The sequence below is a fragment of the Eumetopias jubatus genome, unplaced genomic scaffold (assembly GCF_037043125.1).
Source record: "Eumetopias jubatus isolate StellerSeaLion01/CBP00866 unplaced genomic scaffold, mEumJub1_p1.0 scaffold_3, whole genome shotgun sequence".
In the NCBI taxonomy this organism is placed as follows: domain Eukaryota; kingdom Metazoa; phylum Chordata; class Mammalia; order Carnivora; family Otariidae; genus Eumetopias; species Eumetopias jubatus.
Window position 1 is genome coordinate 130,161,396 of NW_028274809.1, and position 6,064 is coordinate 130,167,459.

The following is a 6,064-nucleotide window of genomic DNA, read 5'->3' on the forward strand; positions in this document are numbered from 1 at the left end:
AACGTAAGGAAGATTATATAATTTTTAGATAAGTCTCTGTACTAGATTACTTGAGATGCAGGGATACTAATAGAAGGACAAAAATCAAGTTTAGCTTCTTGAAACTGTGAAAGATGAATGTAATAGTGAGTGCAAGGTGCTAAGGCTGATGGAGTTCCTGAGCTGACACACTGGTCAGCGACTCTGGAATTGCTGTTGGGTAGAAAGTCTGTGAAAGAACAGGAGGCTCAGTCCAGTGAAGATCCTGACCTCAAGTGTGTGAATAAAAGCCTGTTCCTGGTCCTGCACTTTCAGAATGAGCTTTCTGGGGAGGAAAAGATGTTTTCCCCCATGAAATCACAGAATTTATTTCAATGCCCCCTTTATAACATACCATCCAGAAGTGAAATGACTGTTTCATCAAGTTACATTTCAAAGACTCAGAAGAGAGATGGGAAGTGATGGGAAAAACCTCAAATTCTGTGAATTTTTAATTAACCTAAATTTTAGTTTCCATAAATGTGTTGGAAATTAAAACAATCACAAAGCTGGAGAGAGCTACACCTTGCCATCAAGAGAAATTTAAAAAAAAATGTCACTAGATGTGAGAACCACAATTATCTAAGCAACAGAAACAGAAAAACAAAGGTCCTACATCTTTATATGAATTAGAAGGCATATTTCTTGGAGATGGACTTAGTTGTACAGTGGAAAGAACAGTGGACTTCCAAACAACATAAAGAAAATATACAGAAATCTCCACTCTTGAGTAGACATTATTAAAGTTAAATAAATTTTTCATATATATATACGAAATCACACCTGTAAGCATGAATCTTTTGACAGTAAACCAGGGAATAAAAAGCAATGCTTTTTGCAATGGTTAACTGTCAAAAAATTCATGTTTACAGGTGTGAGTTCATGGCTCAGTAAGAAATTTGACTCCCATTTTTTTGTTAGGATACTATTACACATATTTAAATTGCTTTTGTACTTTTTCTGTACTCTTATATGAAATGACATTTTCCAAGATAATTTATTCACATTCAATCCAATTCAGAGTTCTTTTTGGCTATGGGTACAGTACATTATCTCTAATCTTTGACATGATACATACTTCACAAAAACGCCAAATGCTGGGATTTTTGCTATTCTGAATTCCAGACCCTTTCCTACTTTCCTCAGGCAAGATACTATATGTGCATTTCAGTAGTTTTAAGTCTTGTACCAAAAGTGCCACATAATTCATTGAAATGCTTTGTGACTTAGCTTGACCAAAACCTAACTGACAAAGTTCTCTCTTCTCTCTCTCTGTAAAAGTGCAATGAACTACTAAATTCCTCTGAAGGGTTTTAAGGATATTCTGTGAATTTCAAGAAGTTCATGTTATATTACTTAATGAAAGGAAAAACACTTTACTAACTAAATATTATGACATCCTAAGATTTTAACAGAGGAAGTCGGGATTATGCTTATTTTTAAAATTGAAGCCCTTATGATTTAAGAAGCACTAAACTTAAAATTAAGCCCTAAGTATCCCTATTAAAACAAAACAAAACAAAACACAAAAACACACACCTAAAAGAATGCATTTGCAGGGCAAAAATTTTATTTATCTTGATCTTTATCTCAGAGGATTTAGAAAACATGTTTTGAAAATACAGATGGCTGTCAACATTTGAATTTTCACCCCAAGAGTTAGGGCGTGCACATTCATCTATTTCTGTCTTCCCCTGAAATTTCAGAGGAAAAGATATCCTCTCTCCAGCTGCCTGACATTCAGCCATTGCCATCGCTCTAAAACTTCACCTCAATCCCCTCCTTCTCTCAGATCTTAAACTTCTCTCTGCAAACCAAACACTTCTCAAATTACAAGTGTACTTAATTTTCACCTAGTTATTTTAAAATTCTAATTATCTTTGGCAATTCTCTCTCTCTCATCTCTGGTTTTCTTTATTTTATAAAGTTTAAGCTTATCTGCCATTTATTCATTCACTCCAACATGGCATTTATCGCCATCATGGAATAAATATTTTTCTAAAAGTCAGTCATGTCTTGCTAGTTGCCAGATACATTTTGGCACTCTTCAGGCTACATAATACTTAGCTTTCTAGCAGCCTCCTGTGATTGAACCTTTGTAAATAAAACATCCCCGCCTTGAGTTCTAGGATACTCTTCTCTAATGCTCTACCTTCAACCTCAATATGACCTCTCACTACATAGTTCCTCCAGCTTCTTTTCCTCCCATCTAAAGTCTAAATGTTAAATGTTACTACCAGCCTATTCTGCTCATGGCTCTTTCCTCCAACTATCACTCTCATTAGCTACTCTCATCCATTACTCATTATTTGAAATGTTCCATAAAACCCATATATGTCTTTAAAAAATGCCATATGTTTTAAATATGTTCTAAAATCCATGCTCATGGGCCATACTTCTCTAAAGTTCTAGACCTGTGCTGTCCAATGTGGTACTCATTAGTCACTATGAGTGGCTATTTAAAGGTAAGTCAACTACCATTAAATAATAGTAAGGATCATTTCTTAAGTCCTACTCACCATATTTCAACTGCTCTGTAGCATTTCCTGTGCATACTGTTGACTGACTTTATCTCCTCATTGTCTTTTACATAGTCACACCAATATCCTTCTAAATCATCTCATTGATATTATTCTTACATCCTCTCTATTTAGCCTCCACAATGCCACATACCTAATCATGCCAAAATGTGAATCTGATCAAATCACTCTTTTATAATTCTTAAGTGACTGATAATCATTCACAGGAAAACAGACTGACGTTATTACAGAATACCAGACTCCATGATCTGGTTTTTAAATGCCTTCTTAGTCATATTTCCCAAGACTGATCTTGGAAAACCATATTTTACACTAACAAACTACTTGGCTACTATAGCTCTAACCATTTTCTCATACTGTTCTTTACAACAGGAATACCTTTCCTCCCCTTGAGCCTCTGGCAGCTCCTGCCAAGTTTTAAAACCTGTGAAATATCATAGCCTTGAGGATTTTTCTTCACTTCCTCTCAAGGAAGGGTTATATGGCCTTTTTTTATGGGTCTTCATAGACTCTGTGGACCTCTTAGATTTAGAACTTTTCTTATTTACTGTATAGGAGATTGTGACTTACACAGTTTTGCATCCACAGTGCTAAGCAAATGATAAGTGCCAAAAATTGTTGATGAATCAATGAATTACTAACCATACTTTTAGAGTTATTCCACTGCCATTTTAGGTAAAGGAATAAAATTAACAGGACCAAATTGCTTTAATCGCTTGTCTAAAATTGGTTTAGCTCTTTGGGCGCCTGGGTGGCTCAGTTGGTTAAGCGACTGCCTTCGGCTCAGGGCATGATCCTGGAGTCCTGGGATCAAGTCCTGTATCAGGCTCCCTGCTCAGCAGGGAGTCTGCTTCTCCCTCTGACCCTCTTCCCTCTTGTGCTCTCTATCTCTCATTCTCTCTCTCTCTCAAATAAATAAATAAAATCTTTAAAAAAATAAAATTGGTTTAGCTCTTAGTGGCCCATTAAATGCAACAGTGAATAACTGGACTTCCAGTCAACAATCATTAAGCTTGTGTGAAATGCTTTAATTTTTACCTATTTTTCTCCCCTGAATATCTTTGGGGAGGGGAAGAGGGACAGAATCTTCAAGCCGACTCTCTGTTGAGTGAGTAGTCTGATGTGGGACTCAATCCCACAACCCATGAGATCATGACCTGAGCTGAAACCAAGAGGTGGATGATTAACCGACTGAGCCACCCAGGTGCCCCTAACATCAGACTTCTTAACAGCAAATCTGGAGGCTAGAAGATAATGAGGTATTTTTAGAAAATATGGAAGCAACCTCCTCCCCCAATAAAACAGAAGTTTGAAGCTAGAATTTCATAACTTACTAAAATTATTTAGATGTAGGAAGAAATAAAATCAGTCTCATGCATACAGCCTCAGAAGATTTTTCACACAAAGACCATATTTGATCATAAGATCAATATACAGAAAGTATAGAACTAAAAAAGAATATTTTTTATTGTTTAAATAGTTAAGGATTTTTACCTCTTTTACTCATTTGATATATGTGCAGTGCAAAAAAAAGTCTGGTGTATAAGAAGTACACAATAAATATTTGTTGAATGAATAAAATACTGATTGAACATCTATGCATCAAAATGTGTGTATCAAACATTGGCAATACCATGGTGATTGAAAGCCGAGATCTTTGCGCTCATAGAGCTTATGATCAATTGGAGAAGACCCACAAAAGTTTAAAAAAGCAAAGGGGCAAACAGAATAATTAAAATTTTGTTAAGGTTATAATGGAAACAAACGGTGAGAGGTTATGAAGAAGCATGGCAGGAGGGGAAGAGATGGAGAGCTGCATGAGGTAGGGTGGTCAGGGGTGGCCTCTGTGACATGAAAGATGACGAAATGCTAGCTAGGTAAAATGTAAAAAGTGCAGAGAAAACCATTCTGTTAAAGGGATCCAAAAGTGAGAAGACTGTAAGGCAGGAGGAATGTTCTAGAGTATGGAAGGAGGCCAGTTTGGCTGGAGTATAGAGAGTAAGGGGAAGAGTGGAGGAGGTGACTTTGTAGCCCAGAATGTGGGGCACGGATTTTGGAATGTATTCTTTTTTTTATATTTTTTATTCACACACATTACATCATTAGTTTTTTTTAAATTTTTTATTGTTATGTTAATCACCATACATTACATCATTAGTTTTTGATGTAGTGTTCCATGATTCATCGTTTGCGTATAACACCCAGTGCTCCATTCAATACATGCCCTCTTTAATACCCATCACCAGGCTAACCCATCCCCTCCCCCCTCCCCTCTAGAACCCTCAGTTTGTTTTTCAGAGTCCATCATCTCTCATGGTTCGTCTCCCCCTCCAATTTCCCCCCTTCATTCTTCCCCTCCTGCTATCTTCTTCTTCTTCTTTTTTTTTAAACATATATTGTATTATTTGTTTCAGAGATACAGATCCGTGATTCAACAGTCTTGCACAATGTATTCTAAGCACAATAAGTTACTGAAGGGCTCTGAGCTGGGGAGTGACTTGATCCAATTTCCGTTTTTAAAGGTCACCTGGGGGTACACCTGGGTAGCTCAGTCACGTGTCTGCCTTCGGCTCAGGTCATGATCTCAGGGTTCTGGGATCAAACCCCTGCTCAGTGGGGAGTCTGCTTCTCTCCCTCCCTCTGCCCCTCCCCATCAGTTTGTGCTCTCTCTCTCTCAAATAAATAAAATCTTAAAAAAAAAAAGTAAAGGTCACTTGGGTTGTTAATTGATTTGGAATTGCAAGAGTGGAAACTAAGAGATCATCTTCCAGTAAACCAAATGAGTACCATTAAGAGTCTCTATCAGGAAAGAGGAAACATTAACCCCTGTGATTAAGAATGCAAAACTCTCAGACTCTGATGGTGGTATGATGCTGATGGGGATTTAAATGTCTGCTCATATTTTACTGAGTTTATTAATATGTTTATATTATAGTATTGAATATATTTCAAGTAATCTTACCCTGTCTTTCCCGTATCTCTATTTTTTCCATAATTTTGTAGAATTTGAAGTTTTTGAGGAATATGTATGCCATTTTGTGACAAGGATGTGTGTATACATATTGCTGTTACTATCCCAGAAATATCTGTACTTCTTTCATTGTGTCAAAGATGTAGCTTACGGGGCTTATTGACAATGAAAGCATAACATGGTAAAGAGAGCAACATTAAGAAGAAATGTGGGGAGAAACAATGCACATCCCAAATAAGTAATTTACAGAGTTAGACAAAGAAAGACAAACTAACCTAGTTTCAAAAATGACTTATTCAACAACAAAATGTAATCAAAGTACCCTACCACACTCAGATCCTACAATCCATAGCCAACCTTTAGTCTCTGAAATTGTGTGTGCGTACATACACGTGTGTATGCCGGCGTGTGTCTATGTACTGTCATGGTGGTAATGTTAAGTCTCTAGCCCAAAACAAAAAGAAATAAATCTTTCAGTGATAGCAAAAATAATATAAAAATGCTTAAATTTGGATGCACATATAGAATTTTTGCT